The sequence below is a fragment of the Toxotes jaculatrix genome, chromosome 7, assembly GCF_017976425.1.
Source record: "Toxotes jaculatrix isolate fToxJac2 chromosome 7, fToxJac2.pri, whole genome shotgun sequence".
In the NCBI taxonomy this organism is placed as follows: Eukaryota; Metazoa; Chordata; class Actinopteri; family Toxotidae; genus Toxotes; species Toxotes jaculatrix.
This window is the reverse complement of record NC_054400.1, coordinates 2,691,498-2,702,604: the sequence shown is the minus strand read 5'-3', so window position 1 is coordinate 2,702,604 and position 11,107 is coordinate 2,691,498.

The following is an 11,107-nucleotide window of genomic DNA, read 5'->3' as shown; positions in this document are numbered from 1 at the left end:
TGCAGTAACTTCAGTTTAAATTATTACAGTTAATGAAATTAAACTAACTAGCAGAAGAACAAATTCTGATATTGATGTATTTTAGGTCATTGTTTAAACCAGGTGATTTTTTAATAAGCTATTTTTCATCTATAATGCAAATTTGATTTGTTTACGGCACATGTCCCCTCATCACAGCATGGACCACACAGCAGAGATCATGTCCACCCTAACTTTCTTTCCCACCTGCACACAACAACTACAACTCCTCAGTATCACTGCTATCATCTCAATTTAACAGGATTTCACCCAGAAATGACAAGAAGTGCAACAGTTCAGCAGGAGGCAAACGTAGGACCACTGCCCAATGCAGCTCACATTTCATGGATGGACAGCTTCTATGTGTAATCTCATAGATGTTTGTGGGCTGAAGGCAGATTGACCTGTACAAGCCACACACAAGGTCACACCATTTCTATCTTTAGCAATTAACACAACCATAAAGCCATTACCGCTGCTTTAATGACATTCACATCCATCGCTTCTCTCATCAGCGCGGACTGAGCTTTATTGCTCATCAAGGGGATGAAATGATTGTGCCCATAGGCTGTGAAAGCTTATCGGTAATACTTTGTGTGTATGAGTGTGAGTGCGCATTTGTGTGTGTTCTGGATTTACCGTGATCATCAGCTCACCTCAGTCATGATTTGTTTTCTAAATACAGTTGTGACGTACAGAGATTAAACCTGATTTGTGTCACTGTATGACATTAAGTACTGCTCCCATAATCCAGATGTCATCAACTCATATTTACTACCTGAAAAGTTTTTTCTGAAGTTGTACACAAACACTCAGTGTAGCAAGTTTAATTAACAGGTGAGGGCAATATCACCTGCATCCAGCTAACATCTGTACGGTTGAATGAACACAAACAGTGCTGCGGAAAATTTGCTTTGCTTTCAGTGTGAACACCCTTTAGCTCTCTCACTATCATCGCACATCAGATTTCATTTCAACAATGACAGAAAACAGTGTCTGCAAAACCCAACATTTTTTTCCTGGTTTCCTCTCACCCCTTCTCTTTTCCTGTGGGTCATCACTTCCAATCTATCACTGCTTGAATAGCTTGTAATTCTTTAATCTTGGCACCACTCGAGTAGCCAGTTGAGAAGCAGCTGTGGACTGGTGTGTGTGTGTGTGTATGCATGTGTGTTGTATGTAAAAGCTGAGCAATTTGAGACAAGCACCATCTATGGAAGGTAAACCCCCACCCTGCCCCACACTGCCCCCAGTATCTAGGCCTTTCACTCTTCTCTGATGGATAAGATGCGATCATCAGTGAGGGCGAGGGCCAGCCGGTGAAAAGGCTGTGGAAAGAGCAGCGACAGTAGGGTAAGACAGGATCAGCACAGAGGATGTTATCATTAAAGAGCATCAGGGAAAGGGTTTTAGCGCGGTGAAGAGCGACTGTCTGCAGCGCTCTTGAAGTGCAAAACACAGAAACTCGGAGCTAAGAGGATCGGCCGACATCTGATGTCTGGGTTTGGATATGATTACGACTGCCAGTATGTTTCCTTGCAGGGAGAGAGGAGGGATCTTTTGTGAAAATTGAATCGCATTTCTTCAAGTGTGGTACCACGTGCCTGTAATGTGCTGTGTCTAGTCGGGGTCCTTTGCCCCATATTTCAGATGCGTATGGATTTTTAATCAGTTCCTCCAAAAAGAGGTTTCCCATCTAATCTCCTCAAATGGTTCCATTTAAATAACTGGTTAAGGCCCAAAGAGTTCAAACTATCTTAGCTTCTTTACAAAAAGAAGCTAAGATAGAAGAGAAAGGACCAGAATATATTTTCAGATTTGTGTTGGGGAACTTTCTATCTTATCCCAGTAATCATCACACAAATCCTCAGATATATCCTGTATCTCAACACCTAGTTAAAACTAGCTCCACCTCAAGCAGCTACAGCAGTAACTTACAGTCTGCGCTGGTTTTTTACTCATCAATTTAACAAGTAACCATAACAAATGCTCAGCAAATAAAGTTAAGCTTCAGTCTCCATTTAGTTTTTTTTTTCCTGTGCTTGCTCATTCTTGCATATTGTGTATTTGTGAGTGTAAACAGAGAGCGAGATTACACCTGAACCAAAACATATTTGCATGTGAACCCTCAAAAAGATTAATGGAAAATCCCCGGACGACTTGATCTTCCAGTGGGAGAACAATTACGTGTGCTTTGTTAATTTTTAAAAAGATGGAAGTGCTGGTGTTTCTTGATGAGGCACAAATAGGCATGGCTGCATACAAGTCTGAACATCTGACGGTTATCAAATTAAAGAGGTGGCTGAATTGTGAAAAGGTCCAGGTGGTACCAATCCTTTTCCCCCCTCTTCCTTGGTATCTCTGGCTGAATTCATTTTCAGAGGCCCGGTGATAGAGGCGATATAACAGGCAGTAACCAATCAGACTCTAACAACAGTCAATCAGTAGCTAGCAAGTTTGCATGAGGATTGAATCTGATATATTGCTTTAAAAATCATCATCTGGAGTTTTGAGAAGGAAGGAAGGAAGGAACTGTACACATTTCAAACCCCAGGTCAAAGCAGTTTTAGCTAACAACATTACCAATAAGAGACATAAAAAAATAAATGAGGGGCTTTGACTTGAGGTTTGACCTCTATATCTGGTAGGTATATCGTGTCAGTTCATGCCACACAGTATTCATAGTCTCCTCTTCCATATGGGACTTATAAAACTGCTTGGGTAGCTTTTAGGTGTATTACAAGCGGAGATGAACAGATGACTCATGAGTCTTATGCTTGTCTGGTTCCTTGACATTGACATGAGGCTTGTGTCAAAGCGAGGGCCCCTGTAGCAAATAAACTTCCACCTTTTTCATGGAGTGAAACTTCTGGATGATTTATTATCAACGGGAATACAGAGATAACAGTGAGAGCGAGGTAGAGCGTTTAATAACAGCGCCAGAGTTAATTGGTTGGCTGTTTTCAAAGTAGGACTGACAGAACGAATGGCAGAGAGATGAAAGAGATGAGAGGATGGACAGATACAGCCGGACATTCACTGTAGACTGAGCGAACATCAACACACTGAGATGAATAAATGTAATACGTGACGTGCACAGAGTGCAGAATCCTGCGCAAAACCAAAGAATTGATAGGTTTTTTTTTAATTTTGTTTGTTTATTTTTTGAAGAACAACAACAGATTAACCAAATAACAATTTTTGTGGTATCTGGGCTTAATTACTGGAAACAAATTAGACCATGTGGAGACAATTGGAATTGTTATCAGAGAGAAACTACAAGCTTAGCCTGCATTTTATTTTCAGGCGATCTGTTATCACTTGAATCATATCAAGATGCTGCAGTTACTTGCATTTCACACAACAAACTAACTCTAGTGTTTGTTGGTTTGTTAATTTAATACCCCCACTTTGAAATGTTTTATCACATACGGTATACTCTGTAAAAGAAAGAAGAGGCAGCAGATGTTTTTATTATTTTGTGAAGTATTTGCATAAAAATTTAAAAATCATAAAATCACCTTAAGGATGCAGGGCAGTCAGAAATGTTGGGGACAGTATTGTGTGTTCACTTGATGTGTAGTGGAGGGAAGTGATGGAACCGACAGCAAAATAGAGGGAGCACGGACACTGATATCCGCCCTGCTCAGCATCAGGCGCCAGTGTCAGGGATTTCTTGTGATCCAGAAAGGCTTCCCAGATTGTATGAAAGGTTTTTAAGGAGCCCTTAGCGGAGTATCTTATTTCCTCCTGTTTGATATAAAGCTCAGTACCTCTTTGAACCAGTCTTTGAATCCAGGGGCTGAGATATGCTTCCATTTCAGAACAAGACAACACCTGGGGAGCAAAGTAATGAAGGCCAAGTCTATTTGTGATGAGCCAGACAGATTATCATCACAGGGAATGCCAAAAATCACTGTGCATGGTTTGGAAGTACATTGGGAAAATGTTGGGTCTCTGTAGATAATTTTATAAAGAGTGTGGTCTAGACCTGCTCTATATGGAAAGTGCCTTGAGATAACTTCTGATATAATGTGGTGCTATATAAATAAAATTGAATTGAACTGAATTGGAAGTAATTGTTAAAAAAGATGTAAAAGATCAGCAGGTGAGGCCTTGTACCTGTTACACCTGTCCTTGTGGTCAGGAATATAAATGGACTCGTCTGGTCGTTTAGTGGAGACCCGGGGGGTGGGGTGGGGGGGGGGGATAAATAACTAAATAACTAGGCAGGCGATATTGGTTAGAAAGCTCAACAAAGGATGAAAATATTCCATTACCATGGAGATAATTCATGGTACGTGAAACCAAGATGTTTTTCTGTTTTCTTGTTTCTGTAATTTTTAGCACCATGTTAGATATAACAAACATTTCAGGAAAAAAAAAATGTCCTGGTCATTGAAGAGGTGTCTACAAGTCAAATGAGTATTAATTTTTCTATCAGAAATAAAAGCTCTTTACAACCTCAGACTGAGAGTCAGTGCCCATAACTGACTCGTGTCCTTAGTGTTTTATCTGTTGTGTGAAAAATCTCAGTTGTGTCACACCTCATCTCGTCGCACGGTCAAACGCAATTGACCCTCTTGTCGTTTCAAAAACTCCTCCAGGGAGAAAGGAGCAAGATAAAGCCATGATGGGAAGCAATTATGCACAAGACAGCTCACTCCATCTTTGTTTACCCCTTTAAATTTAATTTTCTCTCTGTCTCCTGCTGTCACTCATTCATTCACCTTTGGGTGTGTGTGTGTGTGTGTAAGAAATGGTGATTGCTGATGGGAAGAACCAACTTCCCCAATTACAGTGTTGATCAGTGGATAGCTGCCATGTTTTCTATTTGCTTCCTTATAACTTATTATTTATAACTTATAAAAGAATGAAAGAAAGAAAAGAAAGAAACGAACCAGCCAAGAAGTAAAACTAAATGCAAATTAAATTTTCTATGGCATTAAAACATGACATGTACCCTGAAATCCTGTATTTCTGAAATAACCATGAAGACAGTGCTAAAGTCTAAATGCCACAGTGATACTGGGAAAGTCACTGAAGATGCAAATCAAGAACGTTGGTGATTTTTAGGACATTTTGAATGGTCCTGCATAAAGACAGGCAACATACAGATTCTATAGTATCTGATGATGATGATGATGATGAAGTGGAATTTAAACCTGACAATGTCTTGATTTAAACTGTTAATAAACGAGGATCCAACACTGCAGGAATTAGTTTGATAATTAAATTTTTCCACTTCAGGTAATTTTTTATTTTATTGCCCACAGTGATTGCAATTGTCGTGAAGTCCTTCAAATGTCCACACTGAAATGAAATAGAGCCATTGAAGCTGAGAACATAATAATTTTTCATTCTAGACATTATTTATAATAATATTGATTTCCAGTAAAGGAGTAATCAGCTGCCAATAAGTAAAGTTGGAAGTTTGGGAGTCAGACACAAAAAAGCTCAGACTATTTTTCAAATAAATTTCTATTGACGTGCTTTAGTTAGTGACCTTTTATTATTGTTTTTGACCTCACTCTAATGACCCTGCTTCCACTTATGTTGCCTTGTTGTTATTGCTTTAACAATTGATTTTGTGTTTTCCTTCTTTATTAACTGACTTGCCTCTGTGTTTTGAAAAGCGCAGTGTGTATAAAGTTTTCCATTATACTCACTGTTGTGACATTTAGGTTGTATTTTTTTTTTTTTTTTGGGCAGACGTGGCCAAAGTGGCACTTGAATGAGTGAATGAATAAATTAGTGAATTGTATTTGTTTCCTTATTTATAGGCTTTATATTGACTTGTTTTTTTCCTGGTATTTCTGTGTCATTGTTTGGATTGGATTCTTACTTAACAGACAGCAAAACAAGGAAAGGTGTGTAGTGATTGTTTATTATGATCTGCGTTTATATTCTCTACCCTAACCCCATTTTTCTAATACATCTCTTTCGTTGATTTTGTCCTGCATATTTTCAGAGAATACTCAGAATGATCGAGTGAGTTACCGGCTGAGGGGGATTTGATGTTTGTGTTGCACTTCACTAATTTGTGTTGACTGTGAAGACCCGAGAGGTAACGCATGAAGAAAAAACAAAAGGGAGGAATTCAGTGCCTACCTCTGTATATGACATTTTCATTTCCCCTGAGATTTCCTTGTTGACATTAGATAGCTGAAAGCGTAAATCTCACATCAGATGTGTGTGTTGGTAGATAAACCTCGTGTACGTGTGCCTTTCCTCTCGCATCCAGCAGATTTTGATAACATTTGGTTTGACATATTTTGGTGTGAGTGTGCGTGTGTTTGTGTGTGTAGGCCTGTCACTCAGCAGGCAAGTGGGGAATAGGATGGAGTGGAGGATGCATCTGGTTTCAGTGGATGCATGGAATGAATGAAAAATTCACATCATCATCCGAAAAATTGCCTGTATTTCAGTTACCGGGGGGGGGGGGGCACCATCCCAGGATCCGAATTTTTAATCAAGACTCGAGCTCCCTCGATGAAAATTTCATGGAAGGGGAAATCGTGTGTGTGTGTGTGTGTGTTGTACTTTGTCGGCTCAGCTGTCTGTTTGATGTTGGGAATGATTTCACCTCCCACAACACAACATCTGAGGTCTTGATCAGCCTCCCTCTTTTTTCTACTCTTTTGTAACACACAGAAATCAAAAGAAGTCACGTTGTACATGACAAACGATGGGAATGGAATTAGACGATATCGTAAGCATGGCTTCCCTCCAGCTCTACGAATTTTTGAAACTTTAGAGTTTCATGCGTTTTACACCTGTAACAGTCCTAAATCTCTTTTCTTTTCTCCTGTCATGTCAATTTAAACCAGTGAGTCTGGAGAGTCCAGTGAGCTTGAGGTTGTTGTAGGCATGTCACTATTGTTTTTATTTAGAATTAATTACAAATTGGGCTAAATGGAGATGCTGAAGATGTACATGGGTTGCTGAGCCCTTTGAGCTCAGGGCTAAGACGAGCTGTTTCAGCACAGATTTAAGTGGGAGCTGACGTGTTGTGCAATATTAGAAACAATTTTGGGAGACATTAGTAACTGAAAAGTGCACAAACTAACATAAAATCCATGTAAGCTAGCCAAGAATGTCAAAATCAGAATCACCTTAGGAAAATAGCTTATACGATCTGACGTGTCTCAGAGGAGAGATTCTGGGGAAACTCCTTGTATTTCTCTTACCTGCCTTGAGTACATTATTGATAGTGAGGCGCTTCCAGCACACTGCCACAAATCCTTCCTCATAAATAATTTACCAAAGGGAGGCGTATTGATGCGTTTGCAGGGGATAAAAAACATAACAGCAGTTTAGTGGTTATGTTTTTCTTGGTTGAATTCAAAGTTAAATAATTTAAGCGTTGGATGTGTTTTGTGAACTGTGGGACTTGCAGTGTGTGTTATAAACCCCACTTTCAAAAATACATAAGACCTTTTGTAATTGCATAGTTTAACTGTTAAATGTAGGTGGCTTTCATGAATATTGATGCTGTTTTCCTGCTGACAGTACTGTGTAAGGTGACAGTTCACATTAATGTTACTGGATGTAATTCGATTCGATGTCGATGGTTTTGTTAGTCCACCTAATTTTGAAGGATTCTTCAGGATTTATCTAGAATTCAAAAAGGCGCCAATAAGCAACTTGAAGTCCTTTGAAAAACATGGCAGAAGCATTACTTGGCAAACACTCAAAATTATATTTTGGACCTTCGTATGTGTAGATGAGTGTTTGAGGGGTCAGTCAAGAAATGTGTGATTTGACAGAAAGTTATTATTATTTGTTTGTGAAATAAACTACTGAAAAATGGAGTGGCATCACTGGAATGCCTTAAGAACACTGGTGAGTGTGGATGTGACAGTTGTATGGATTCAGTAAATTAACTAAATGTTGTAACCATGGCCTTCATGTCCTGCCACAGGAAACAGTTTCTCGCCTTTTTCCCTTATGAGTTTTGTTGCCACCAGACAAGTAAACGTGACCAACCTGTTGTTTCGGGGCGCTTGCTGAAACCACTGATTCAGTTGTTTTTCTTGGAAGGACAGTCTCGAGGGAATTGAACTACAGTCGCGAACTCAGCTTCAGAGAGAAGCAGCTTCCTGAGCGGCATTGGCACTTGGCCTTGGGCTGTGAGTCAAGAGCGAAAAGACCAGAGGAAGTGTGCGCTCTGCTGTCTGGGTGAATTAGGGCTCATTTGCTAATGGTGAAACCCGGGTTGCCCCCCAGCCAACTGATGGATAAATCACACCCTCTGCTGTGCTGCAGTGCAGAGAGAGTGCAGCCGGTCACAGGGGCTGGTCTTCACTCTCTCTCTCTCTCTCCTCTGTCTCCTCCTTCATTTCCTCTCTTTTATTTTCGGTTCCCCGTGTCTCGTGCTTTCTTCCCCTCACACTCTCAGGAGCTGTGTAATAGTTCATGGGGTTGATGGTGGAGCGGCAGCGTGGCACGTGGCATTAACACTGTGAAGATCCATCAGAGACTCAGACAGGGCGATAAAAAGAAAAAAAAAAACCTCTCCATCACAGGCTTCCCTGTGAACGGCTGGGTCTTTGATGCAACATTAGGCAGCTACTGCAGTGAAGAGGAAGGGGGGCTGTGTGAGAGAGCGAGGGCAGTGTCATTGTGTCAGGGTGTGTGAGTGTGTGTGTGTGTTTTATCTGTTTATCGTTCCTATACTGGATTTTTATTACAGAAAAATAAACTGTTTTACAGCCTATTTTCATAGCTACAGCCATCATTACTATTTTACACATCAGCTGTGTCATTGAAAATAAGGAGATAGAGAAATCATTAAATAAAGGCTTGAAACACAAACCATCAGCCAGTTAGGAAACAAGGTGACGTCAAAACCCAGTAAACCCAGTAAACCAAGTCTGAAAAATCAGTAAATCAGGCACTAATTTGTCAACACTGCCTGTAAACGTCCCCGAACAACATAATAGACAGTGACTGTGTCAATCATTTTGAAAGAGCCACGTCCAGTTGTGAAACTCCAACACTTGGCTGGTTGACCATTAGTAAAAGTCCATCACTCAGTAAGTCATGGACATTTGCTTTTCTAGGCCTGGTCCTGCTTGCTGAAAAAGTACGTTGCATCACAATTATCTAAACCACTTCTTTAAATGTGAAAGCTAAGATGAAAGTACCAGACCCGTCCGTTTTCACTGTCTGCTGCATTTAAAACTGAATGTGTCTGCAGCTACGAAAAGTACCGTTAATAAAACAGCTGAGCCGTTCTGCTGAGGCAGAGTAAGTAAGGCTTTAAATGCTCACTTTCACTTGCATTATAACTCGACAATGATGACAGTCACAGTGTGTTAAATAAGCACATTATAATAAGGGAAAAATTAAGACCCATTAACATGAACAAAGGAATGAGCAGATAGCTAAATAAAAAGGAAAAATGGTTTGGGGGTTTGGGCGACTGAATGTATATTGAAGAACTTGTGAGATAAAAGCCTGAGTCTGCTGTAGTTGCACAGTAATATCAGATTACAGTGCAGAAGCCTGTGTCTTTGTTCTTATTTGCACAGTGTGGGCACTGCAGGCTGTAAAACCACAGGCGCTGCAGTATCAACACATTTCACAGAGAACAATTAACACGCGCGCATATTAAAACATCTCATACATATAAAGCCAGTTGTTTGGCTCAGCAGCTCCTCAGTCTGGCGTTAAAGCGCCTTTTTGTGAGAATATGATCTCATCATTTGTATTAACAGGCCACATCTGATTCTGAAACAGCTTTGGTTATTACTTCCTGAGGAGCGAACAGAGCTAGATCCAAATCCACGTTTTATCTCACTGAATTTAAACAGGCGTATAAGTCTAAATCAACATGAGGGGCTCTGCGAGGCTGTAATGAACATTTCACACCATAGATTAAAATTGCTGCATGACATTTCGAACTGAAATCAGTTCATTTCAAATGCAGCTGTTACAGCCTGTGGAAACTCGAGGCAGGTTTCGTGTAAAGTTCATCTGTGGTGAACTTTGACAGACAAATTTACACTGCTGACCGGCTGAATGTAGAGAAGATGGAGAAAGCATCGTGCCCAAAGTCACATTTTACTTTTTATATAAACCCTTCTCAGCCTTTATTACTACGCTTTACTACTTGAAATTTTGTGCAAAAAAAATAGACCCTGAAATTACCATAAGTGGTAGAGAAACATTTGCTTTGAAGTGGACTCAACATGTCGGAAGCATTTTCTATATTTTTACTTCGACACAGAAGCACACATGAGTGAGCAGAGGAGGGAAAACGGTCAAAGACAATGCTGTGGAGGGCGAAGTCAAGTGTGTTGCCATCCAACACACACACGCACACACGCACACACAGAAACATGTAAAGCTTTATAACCCAGCAGGGGGCCATGCTCTGAAGCTGCGTAGGATCATGTAGATACCCTGCTCCCCACAGCTGTAATAACATATGGAGCTGTGTTCGCCAGCCAACATAGAGCATGTCATTAAACAGCATTATTAAAATCACATAGAACAGCGGGGTGTGAATGAGAGGCTCGGCTGGTGCACGCTGATTGCTTCATTAATTATGTTTTTTTTTTGTCAACAATTTGTTTCCTGGGAAGTGCATGCTGTCAGTTTGGCATTTTTTTAGGTGGAAGTTCGATGATAAATGTGGTTTATTCATCTCAGAATTGACTAATTAGGTCGTGGGTTGTGTGGGACTCTTTGTATGTGTGTGTGTTTGTGTGCTGTAATGTGGTTTAGTCGGGGCAGCAGGTGGAACAGCAGGTAGTCGCATCAAAGTCATTTGTGTCACACTAATGCAAACATGCCAAAGCCGCAGACTAATGCTGAACTGAAAAAGTTGCAGGTTTGGTCGCAACAAAAGCTTCATTACCCATCCAGGCTGATGTGGTGATCAGAGAGCATGTAGCTGTGCGAGTGTTACCGGGATAAAATTTCTCCAACAAGATAAAAACAACACTTTATCAAAACAATCTGATAATACTGAATTTTTTCTCTACTTCCAGCGTCAACAAGTTCTTCTTTACACATCAGAGACCTAATATCTTCTCCTCATCCTATTCAAAGCAACTGGCAAGCGTCAAACATAAATACG